The sequence below is a fragment of the Delphinapterus leucas genome, chromosome 10 (assembly GCF_059928025.1).
Source record: "Delphinapterus leucas isolate spDelLeu-1000000601 "Yukka" chromosome 10, BTC_Dleu_Yukka2, whole genome shotgun sequence".
Lineage (NCBI taxonomy): Eukaryota > Metazoa > Chordata > Mammalia > Artiodactyla > Monodontidae > Delphinapterus > Delphinapterus leucas.
Window position 1 is genome coordinate 26,816,246 of NC_143138.1, and position 11,475 is coordinate 26,827,720.

The 11,475-nt window shown below is 38.2% G+C and overlaps 1 pseudogene; it reads left to right on the plus strand.

The window, feature by feature from the left end:
- The window catches only part of LOC111178959 (patatin-like phospholipase domain-containing protein 4 pseudogene), a 54,821-nt pseudogene extending 45,696 nt beyond the window's left edge, over positions 1-9,125 (plus strand).
- The last annotated feature ends 2,350 nt before the right edge of the window (positions 9,126-11,475 follow it).

The following is an 11,475-nucleotide window of genomic DNA, read 5'->3' on the forward strand; positions in this document are numbered from 1 at the left end:
TTTCTCTTTCTGACTTACTTGGCTTTGTATGACAGACTCTAGGTCCATCCACCTCTCTACAAATAACTCACTTTCATTTCTTTTTATGGCTGAGTAATATTCCATTGTATATATGTGCCACATCTTCTTTATCCATTCATCTGTTAATGGACACTTAGGTTGCTTCCATATCCTGGCTATTGTAAATAGAGCTGCAATAAACATTGTGGTACATGACACTTTTTGAATTATGGTTTTCTCAGGGTATATGCCCAGTAGTGGGATTGCTGGGTCATATGGTAGTTCTATTTTTAGTTTCTTAAGGAACCTCCATACTGTTCTCCATAGTGGCTGTATCAATTTACATTCCTACCAACAATGCAAGAGGGTTCCCTTTTCCCCACACCCTCTACAGCATTTATTGTTTGCAGATTTTTTGATGATGGCCATTCTGACCCATGTGATGTGATACCTCCTCGTGGTTTTGATTTGCATTTCTCTAATGATTAGTGATGTTGAGCATCCTTTCATGTGTTTGTTGGCAATCTTTATATCTTCTTTGGAGAAATGTCTATTTAGGTCTTCTGTCCATTTTTGGATTGGGTTGTTTGGTTTTTTGATATTGAGCTGCATGAGCTGCTTGTAAATTTTGGAGATTAATCCTTTGTCGGTTGCTTCATTTGCAAATATTCTCTCCCATTCTGAGGGTGGTCTTTTCGTCTTGCTTATGGTTTCCTTTGCTGTGCAAAAGCTTTGAAGTTTCATTAGCTCCCATTTGTTTATTATTGTTTTTATTTCCATTTCTCTAGGAGGTGGGCCAAAAAGGATCTTGCTGTGATTCATGTCATAGAGTGTTCTGCCTATGTTTTCCCCAAGAGTTTGATAGTGTCTGGCCTTACATTTAGGTCTTTAATAGATTTTGAGTTTATTTTTGTGTATGGTATTAGGGAGTGTTCTAATTTCAATCTTTTACATGAGCTGTCAAGTTTTCCCAGCACCACTTATTGAAGAGGCTGTCTTTTCTCCACTGTATATTCTTGCCTCCTTTCTCAAAAATAAGGTGACCATATGTGTGTGGGTTTATCTCTGGGCTTTCTATCCTGTTCCATTGATCTATATTTCTGTTTTTGTGCCAGTACCATACTCTCTTGATTACTGTAGCTTTGTAGTATAGTCTGAAGTCTGGGCACCTGCTTCCTCCAGCTCTGTTTTTCTTTCTCAAGATTGCTTTGGCTATTCGGGATCTTTTGTGTTTCCATACAAATTGTGATTTTTTTTTTTTGTTCTAGTTCTGTGAAAAATGCCACTGGTAGTTTGATAGGGATTGCACTGAATCTGTAGATTGCTTTGGGTAGTATAGTCATTTTCACAATGTTGATTCTTCCAATCCAAGAACATGGTATAACTCTCCATCTGTTTGTATCATCTTTAATTTCTTTCATCAGTGTCACAAAGAAAGAAAACTACGGGCCAATATCACTGATGAACATAGATGCAAAAATCCTCAACAATATATGAGCAAACAGAATCCAACAGCACATTAAAAGTATCATACACCATGATCAAGTGGGTTTTTTCCCAGGAATGCAAGGATTCTTCAATATATGCAAATCAACCAATGTGATAAGCCATATTAACAAATTGAAGGAGAAAAACCATATGATCATCTCAATAGATTCAGTAGAAGCTTTTGACAAAATTCAACACCAATTTATGATAAAAACCCTCCAGAAAATAGGCATAGAGGGAACTTACCTCAAAATAACAAAGGCCATATACGACAAACCCACAGCAAACAGCATTGTCAATGGTTTGTCATTGAAAAACTGAAAGCATTTCCTCTAAGATCAGGAACAAGACCAGGCTGTCCACTCTCACCACTATTCAACATAGTTTTGGAAGTTTTAGCCACAGCAATCAGAGAAGAAAAAGAAATAAAAGGAATCCAAATCAGAAAAGAAGTAAAGCTGTCACTGTTTGCTGATGACATGATACTATACATAGAGAATGCTAATGATGCTACCAGAAAACTACTAAAGCTAATCAATGAATTTGGTAAAGTAGCAGGATACAAAATTAATGCACAGAAATTCTTGCATTCCTATACACTAATGATGAAAAATCTGAAAGAGAAATTAAGGAAACACTCCCATTTACCACTGCAACAAGAAGAATCAAATACCTAGGAATAAACCTACCTAAGGAGCAAAAGACCTTTATGCAGAAAACTATAAAATATAATTTTGATTTTGAAGCTTAGATGTCAAAATAAGTAGACCAACTGTTTTTCCTTCCTATTATTTTAATGAATGTAATGCTGGGTCCTATTCATCTTGTGATAATCCAGTCAATCAATTAATAATTTACCTATAAATGGTCAGCTCAGGCCAGAGGCAAAAACCTTATTTTGGTAGGACATTGAAAAAATAGGATAAAATATCTAGCTTTTTAAAGCAGGATTATCTAGATGAAATATGGTGAACATAATCCTAACTATTGCCCTATGTTCCCAATGGGTTGTGTCTACATATCAATTAGTTGGTTGCCATGACACCAAATTCTTAATTTAGTGCAATATGAGATTGTAAATGAGGCTAGTTCTCTTTAGTGTGATGCTATGATGTATTTTAAATCACATTTTTAAACTTTCTTTGAATTGTGAACCAAATTTTTAAGTGGTCTTTTTAAGACGTTTCTTCCCATTTTATATAATTATACATTAACTCTGACATAGAAAAGCTCCAATTCTAGTAAAAAACACGAAACTGAATACCTTGCCAACAATTTAATTACCCTCCCAATTAAAAAAAAAACTAATATGCAAATATCCAAATTTAGAAAGTAATTGGGGGAGCTGGTAGTGATTATATTTCTTTAGAATTTTTCACTTTACCTACAGGACAATGGATGTTTTAAAATTCCAGATTGTTCTTACTCATTTATTTTGGCACTTTACTGCATTTGCATTTTTATTATCTGCTCACCTGTTTTTATTCCTTACTGTGGAATGCCCTTCTGAAGGGCAAGATCCAGGACTTTCTTATTCTTTCTTACTCCAGTGTTTAACACATAAGGAACTAAAATACTGGTATCATAGTGAAGCAATTAATACAGTTTGAAACAAATTTTCAGAAATACATATACATAAGTACATATAGCAGTTTTTTCTTTTTTCTTAACTCCTATACATCTCAGATGCATTAAGATCTGTTTATAAATTAGCTCTCACTTTTCTGAAAAGTCCTTTACTTCTTATAGAAAACACATAGGGTAATTTTTCATAAAGAAATACTATGGAGCTAAATTCTCCCCCTCTGAGAAAATGTTCATAGAAGCACAGAAAGAATGAACTAAGTCAAACACTTTCTTCTACAGTTTTCAGAGCAAATACTGTTTTCTGTCATTTTTCCTTTGGCAGCACAAAGAAGTAAATGAAAGTAAATAAATAAAATATTTTACTCCCATCCAATGCTTTAAGTCCTACAATCACAAACTTATATTTACAAACACTAGATTTCAAACAGCATCATCGGTCAATAAGGCTGCCATTTCAAGCTTAAAAGCATAGCTGATGAGAGACATGATGATTGCTTGAAATAACCTAAGGGTATGAAAACTAAAGCGGAGAAAGAATTATTTAGGCATAGCTAAAGCATAATTAAAGAGAGATATAACTGGATGGAGAAACACTGTTTACAAAAAAAAACGAAGAAGAATTTCAGAGAAAAAAAAAATCATTATATGAAAAACCCTCAAACTTTCTTAACAGTCTATTGGACTGTGGAAGTAGTTCTAATGGAAAGAAGCAGGAAAAAGCCAGGAGTGCTTAAAACTAGACCAAAAACTACCAAGGACGAAACAAGGGTGAGGACAACCTTACACAGGCAAGAGACGTATAAAAGCAATTAAATAAAGTCTCCTATTTTTAGGAGATCTTAAGAGATTTTAGGAGTCTCCTATATTTTTTAATTTTTATTTTTGTGGTATGCGGGCCTTTCACTGTTGTGGCCTCCCCCGTTGCGGAGCACAGGCTCTGGACGCGCAGGCTCAGCGGCCATGGCTCACGGGCCCAGCCACTCCGCAGCATGTGGGATCTTCCCGGACCGGGGCACGAACCCGTGTCCCCTGCATCGGCAGGCGGACTCTCAACCACTGCGCCACCAGGGAAGCCCTGGAGTCTCCTATTTTTAAGCATCTTATTTGAAGATATGAAATCTTATTGTTTCTTCTAAGTGGATTTTCCAAGAGAATATGCTAAGCAGAGCACCGATGAATAATTTCGAACAGCCCTTCAAGTAAAATCCTAATTTTCATCCACAAAGTTAAAAATTATTTATGTACACACACCTTCTAAAGTTGATATTCTATTTTATCTTAAACCATATATACTCTGTTTTAAATAACTAAGTAAGTAAAAGTCAAACTCTTTGGACATTTTTTCCCCAAATCTATTTCCCTCCATATATAACCCTACTTAGAGCAACAGAAAAATGAAGATCCAATGTTTTTCCTCCCCAGCTATAAAAGCGCCAAGATTCTTCAGCCTGACAAATTGAAATGAGTTAAAGGCATCTCCCACATGGGAATCTGTAGCCCTGGCTCATGGTCGGAAATAAATTTTTCAGTAAACCTGCACGTAGGGTAAGGAAGGGAAACCTCCCTGATTTTTTTTCCCTCCCTTTATCTTTTATTTCAATTGAGGGATAAATAAGCAAGAATATTCTCTCTTTTTCATCTGAATTTCCAAAAGACAGTACTTCAGATAAAACCAAGAAGATTCTAGATGATCCAGAAATTTCTGAATATAAGGAAACAATTGTTATTCTGCCATATGCCAACTAGGTTGGCTCCCTGATTGTAATGACATTCAGTTTATTTACAATGTGTATCACAGATAAACAGCAAACACTACATTTATATCTTTTTTTTTTTTTTTTTTTGCGGTACGTGGGCCTCTCACTGTTGTGGCCTCTCCCGTTGCGGAGCACAGGCTCTGGACGCGCAGGCTCAGTGGCCACGGCTCACGGGCCCAGCCGCTCCGCGGCATGTGGGATCTTCCCGGACCGGGGCACGAACCCGTGTCCCCTGCATCGGCAGGCGGACTCTCAACCACTGCGCCACCAGGGAAGCTCCTCCCCACACTTTTTAAATCTATCCTGAGTCCCTAAATATCCCTTCAGCCTTTATCATGTCAACAGAACCCACCGAGCTTTCATAGTTCATTGGTCTATGGCGGGCTTGAGTATATTGATTTGTAATGTTCTTCAGTTATTTTCTGTGTTTACATAGTTTACAGCAACAAGCTTTTCAGTGAGAGCCATCTTTTATTCCTCTAATGTACCTCCCACAGCACCTAGGAGTGTGCATCATGTATCATCAATTACCTACAAACTCTTATCAAACTGAATTGACTTGAAATGTGTCTTACTCTATTTTGTAAATATATTTCAAGCATAAGGGATCAAGTATTACATAGTGGTGCAGTAAAACTGACTACATATTTATAAAATCCCACCCCTGAGACTTTATGACAAGGAATTTATGAATTATATTACACAAATTATTCCATCTTATAATTTTGTCTATTAACCTCAAGGGGATGTTATCAGTTGTGGAAATTTTTTGACAGGTTGTCATATTTCAATCCAAGTTATAACAGATTCTGACACTCCAAAAAATCTTGATTTAATGTGCCAGAAATAGACAGTGGCTGTCACTGATGGTCTTGTTTGTTCTGAACTAAATTCATTCCTCAGGGTCATAGCATTACATCTCAGCAGTAAGATTTCAACACTGGTTCTGATCCAGGTCAATGAATAAGATATCATGCACCCAGGCTTTACATAGAAATAATAAATGAATTGGGTTTTCTCCTTTGCCTATCAGGTTCTTTTCCACCTCTACCTCCCAATAGTTTAAGGGAAAAACAACTGCAAAATTCTAGACAGAACTGGGAAGGAATAATTTCTTAATCAAAACCTAATTCTTGTAAGTCAGGCATAAGCTTAGGGTACAAAACAAAACAATAATAATAAAATTGTAAGCTGTGCTGTATGATTTTGGTTATATTGATATAAACTGAAGAGCAAGTAGTCATTTAGAGCATTTCAATGCAACTAAAGTATACTTTATGTGGTAAGCAGAATAATGGCCCCCAAAGATATCTATAACCTAGTCCCCAGAACCTGTGAATTTGCAGACTGAAAGACCTTAAGATATCCTGGGTTATCTAGGTGGGATCTGTGTAGTTACAAGAGGTGGAAGAGGGATGCAGAAGAATGTTGTGAATCAAAGAGGGATGCAACTACAGAAGACTGGTCAGAAAGGTGCTACAGTGCTACCTTTGAAGACGGAGAAAGGAGGCCATGAGCCAAGGAATGTAGGCAGTCTCTTTGAAGGCGGGAAAGACAAGGAAAATAATTCTCCCATAGAGCTTCTAGCAAGTAAAGCAGCTCCACCTCCACCCTGATTTTAGCCAAGTGAGACCCATGTTGGACTTCAAAGATACAGAACTGTAAGATAATACATTTGTATTGTGTTAAGTAACTAATTTTGTGGTAATGTGTTATGGCAGCAATAGAAAACTAATACATGACTCTACCTGCATATAATGTTATCTCTATGAAGGCATGGCTTTTAATCCATTTGCTGCTCCTTTGCAAATCCGAGAATGGTGGTTGAACCCTAGTACACACTTAGTACATGTCCTTTGAATAAAATATTGGTGCAACCTTTTATATTTTACCAAAACAGTCCCAGTATGTTATCTACCCTCACTCTCACAACAATCTAATTCCTTTTATTTAGGTATCATCAGTACCTCCTGAATTTTATAGTGAGAGAAATATTTAGTAATTTCTTCAACATCATCTAGCTGTCAAAAGGTATGGTCAGGGCTTGAGACAAAGTCATTTGACTTTCAATCCAGTGATCTTCTCACTACGTGATTACCCAATCGCAGTTTCTAAAAGAAAGAAAATGGATTGGCCAATAGAACCTTCATTTTAGTTCAATCTGTGACAAGGAACGTGTCTCTAAAACAGGCTAACACTCTCTTTCTAATTCCATTTGACTTTCAAGATAATTCAAATTAGGGATTAAATAACAACAGCACACCTTAAAAGAAATGTCTTGCCATTCTACCTAGAAAGCTCATCATTCAGTGAGAAAAGGTGCCCCAGGTTCTTTGTCCAGTCATAGAGAGCACAAGCATCATCTACTGTGGTTGCTCCTAGAACCAGGCAGAATAAGTAGAGGGGAAGCAGCCACAGCTCTGCTGAAGAGCTACCATAGAAGCCAGAAGTCCACACAAGAGGCAGACAGGCCCACTAGCCCAGAATCAGGCCTCCAGGCCACTTTGTGTTCAGGAATCCCCTTCGGGTCTTCTTTGATTCCATCCCACGTTAGTGGCTGTCGTAGTATACTGCAGCATAACATAACTGCCCTAAAACTTCCTGAACTAAATCAACAGTAGTCAGCTGGCATTTCTCATGGTTTCGTAGGTCATGAATCCGAAAGGGCACAGTGGGGATGGCTTGTTTCTGCTCCACATCATCTGGGACATCAGTTGGAAAACTCAGGAGGCTGAGGGCTGTAGTCATCCGGAGGCTTGACTGGGGCTGGAGGATCAGCTTCTAATGTGGCTCACTCATGCAGCTAGCAAGGCCATGCTGGACACTGGCAGGAGGCCTCAGTCCTCTCCACATGGGTCTCTCCATGGGGTTGCTTAGTGTCTTCATGGGATGGCATCTGGCTTCTTCTAGAGTGAATGATCCAAGAGACCAAGGCAGAAGCTGCAAAGCATTTTATTACCTGAAGTCACATACCATCATTTCCACAGTATTCCATTGGTCACATAAGTCAGCCCTAATTCAATGTAAAAGAGGACTGAACAAAGGCATGAATACCAGGAAGCAAAGATTATTAGGGATCATTTTGGAGGCTGGCTGTCACATTGACAGAATCAAAGCACTCTGCTCTCAGGAAACATCTTAACAAGCCCCAGAACCAACAACACTATCTGCTCTGCAAAGATAGAATGATCAAGATCACACGCCTTGTCAACCTTAGCTTTCACGCACACCACAGGAAGTACTTTCCCTCCTATGAGAATACAGAATATTAATTAGTCAGGATAGGCTAGAAAGGAAAAGGACTGATCGACTGTAACAAATAAAACTCTAGATTTCAGTGGCTTAATACAATAAAAAATGTTTTCTCCTTTTAATTAATATTGCATAGAGCAATGAGGGTCAGTGGTCCTGCTGGGAGTCTCGTAAGTGATAAATCAGGGATCCATTTTCTGTCCACAACTACCATTGTCATTGGGGAAAGGGAAACAAGAGTGTGGAAGTACTGCCCAGGGTGATTAATAGTCAGACTTGAAAGGAGTGAACATCATTTTTACTGGATCTCAGTTGCGCGGACCCAACATAACTGCAAGGAAAGTTGGGGAATATAGTCCTTCTTGGTGCCCAGGAGGAGGAAATATGATTAGTGGGAATCTAGGCAGCCCACTGATATTTCTGTGCCACACTGAGCTCTCTAAGGGGACCCACTACCTTGATATTGGAGATATCTTTTTAAAATATGTCTTAGCTGAGGGAAGACTGCTGCCATGTCCTGCTCGTCATCTGCCATCCAAGGAGTGGAATGGAGTTGATTCTCCCCTGCAACGCACATGAGCTGGCCCACCACCGACTGAACGTCTCCATCACCAAGACCAGAGAAAACTACTTAGTCTCCAGTTTTCCCTCCAGGGGGACCTCGTTAAGAAGTGGGTGGATGGAGGCTTCACCATCTGCCTTCCCATCCTGCCTATAGGCCACCATTCAGTGGATGATTGGACATCTCCCTGCAGGACAAAAGGCAGCTGGATCTCTGTGTTAATAGCACCAACCAGGACATACTGTTCAGGGTAAACTGGGTGAGACTTAACCAAGCCCTTCCCCCATCAAGCAAGAGGATAATGGAATTATTGTATCAACATGGCTTTGATGATGCCATCAAGTTTTTACTTAAAGAAAGTTGGTTTGAATAGAATGTTTAAAACTTTATAATGCAAAACACATTTCAGACTGTTTTTGATGGAGGTTTCTAATGAAATCTTTTTTTTCAAAGCCTAAAAGAAATGTCTTAGCTGATCATATTAATTCTCTGTTTTAGAACTATTACTCAGGATAAAGACTAAGGTCCATAGCAAGGCATCCACAGCCCTGGACGTCTGGCCCTGACTACCTCTCCTGCCATACTCCCAGCCATTGCCACCCTCCCCTCTTCACTTCTGAACTCTTCTCTTCCTTGTGGCTCCGTTCACTGCTTTACATGAGCCTTCGTTCCAATCCTGGCTCTCAGTTGTAAATGACTAAAGCAAGTGCTTTAACCTCTCTAAGCCTCAGTTTCAACATTTATAAAATGCAGAATAATAATATCCACCTCTGAAGATTAAGTGAGAAAACCGTATAAAGCACAGCACCTGGCGCATAGGAGTAACTCAATAAATTCTGGTTGTTTAGTTAATTATTCTCCTTCCATTTTGCTATGTTGTCAAGCCAATGTGCTTGAGACTAATAGTATACCATATTAATTATTATTATTTAATACAAATTTCCTATTATTTGGAGAGGAAGTTTGACAAAGTGACTGAAATCTTGGATTCAAGCTCAGTCATTTTTCTTGGATTTAATCCCACCTTTACCGCTTTCTTGCTCTGTGAGCCTGGAAAAGTTATTTAACATTTTTTGAATCACAGTTCCCAGGCCTGTTAAGTCTGTTGAGTAAAGATAATAATTATACTCATTTCATAGCATTTTTGTGAGGAGCAATTGGGATAATAAATATGAAATACTTTTTAGTTTCTGGTTCACAGTAAATGCTTAATAAATAATAGCTATTATTACTTTCACTACTATACTTAATTAATCCCTACCATGGGCCAAGTACTACTCTAGATATTTTATCCTTAAAGTAGTCTCTTTTTTAATGAAAAAAATGTGGAGCTACCAAAAGTTAATTAATTTCCCCAAGATCACACTGCTGTTACATTTAAGTTGAGTCATAAAGACAAGACAGTCTGACCCTGGCATCTGTGTACTTTCCATCATGTCACTATTTCTCCCAAATTCAATGCACATTTCTCCAAATGTATGTGTTCTCAATAAGGATATCTAATCATAATAAAGGCATATAACTCTGCTATGACTTCAGCAGAACTGAAACCTTGCTTTCTACAATTAGAGTGAATGTAAAGTCTAGAATACAAACATACTTCACTGTAGCATGAGTTCCAAGGGACCCACCCTGACATATCCTTGGAGACGTTGCCCATGGATGCCAGGCCAGCTTTTCAGTGCTCCCATAAAGAAGCCAAGGGGCATCATGGGCCCTTTCCAGTTTGGTTGGTATTAGAACTGCTTTAAAAAGTAATCCAAGTTCCCTCTAAACGTGTTATTCAAAGAAACTACACTTGCCCTGCCACGGGCTTTGTTTTGTCCGGACCTGTCCTCTGAAACATTTCAAGTGAGGTCTATGCGCTGCCAGGATCCTCATGTGCAAGTGTAACCATCAGTGGCTCCAGCCAGTAAATAACTTAAGGCATGTATTTAAGGCATGATGTGTTCCTGAGTATTCATTTTATGTTGCTTTGTTTACTATGGTGATTTGGCCTGAACTGGTCAAAATAGATGCTAAAACGTAAAACTCTTTAAAAGAGGAATCTTTGATATGCCCAAGGATTTATCATCCCAGTAATGACTGATGACTTCAGGGTATTAATCTGTTGGCAGAAGTAAATCGAGAAGTGAAAGGTTACCTACCCATCCTTCCCATCCAACTTTAAGTATAACTTCTTTCCTGAGGTCTTCTCTGGTACTTCCAAGTACACAGGGACTATGTGTGGGTTAGCACTGCTCATTCTACACTTAGCTACAGAGTGACTCTAGATACTAGTCATCCAATCAATATTTATTGAACACTGTCTATGCCAGACAATGTTCTAGACACTGAGGGTACATCAATATGTAAGACAAAACCTCTCCCTTCCTGGAACTTACACTCTAAAAAAAAAGAGGCAGACACTAAATATATAGGTATTTAAAAACATCAGGAGAAAATTAAGAAGTGTTCTGTTTTGAGTATCTGCTCTGTTTGGCTTCAATTATAGTCATTTTAACTTTCTAATTATTATCATTTCAAGTGTATGTACCATGTGTCTTTGTGTCTTCACACAGGTAGTTCCCAGGAAATTATGCCAAATGGGGTTTGGGGGCATCCTTCTTTAAAGAGAAGGAGTATGAACACACCTACCAATATTAATTATATTTCCATTGTAAAGAAATTAAGATATTCACCATAAGAATTTTCTACATACGTAGACTAACTATGAAGGTAAAAATAAAAATGAATTCATTAGCTATGACTCTAAATTCCTATGCATAAATACGTTTTGTTTTATATTTGTGAGGCACCTGAGGTAATAAAATCCTTGAATCCTGAGTT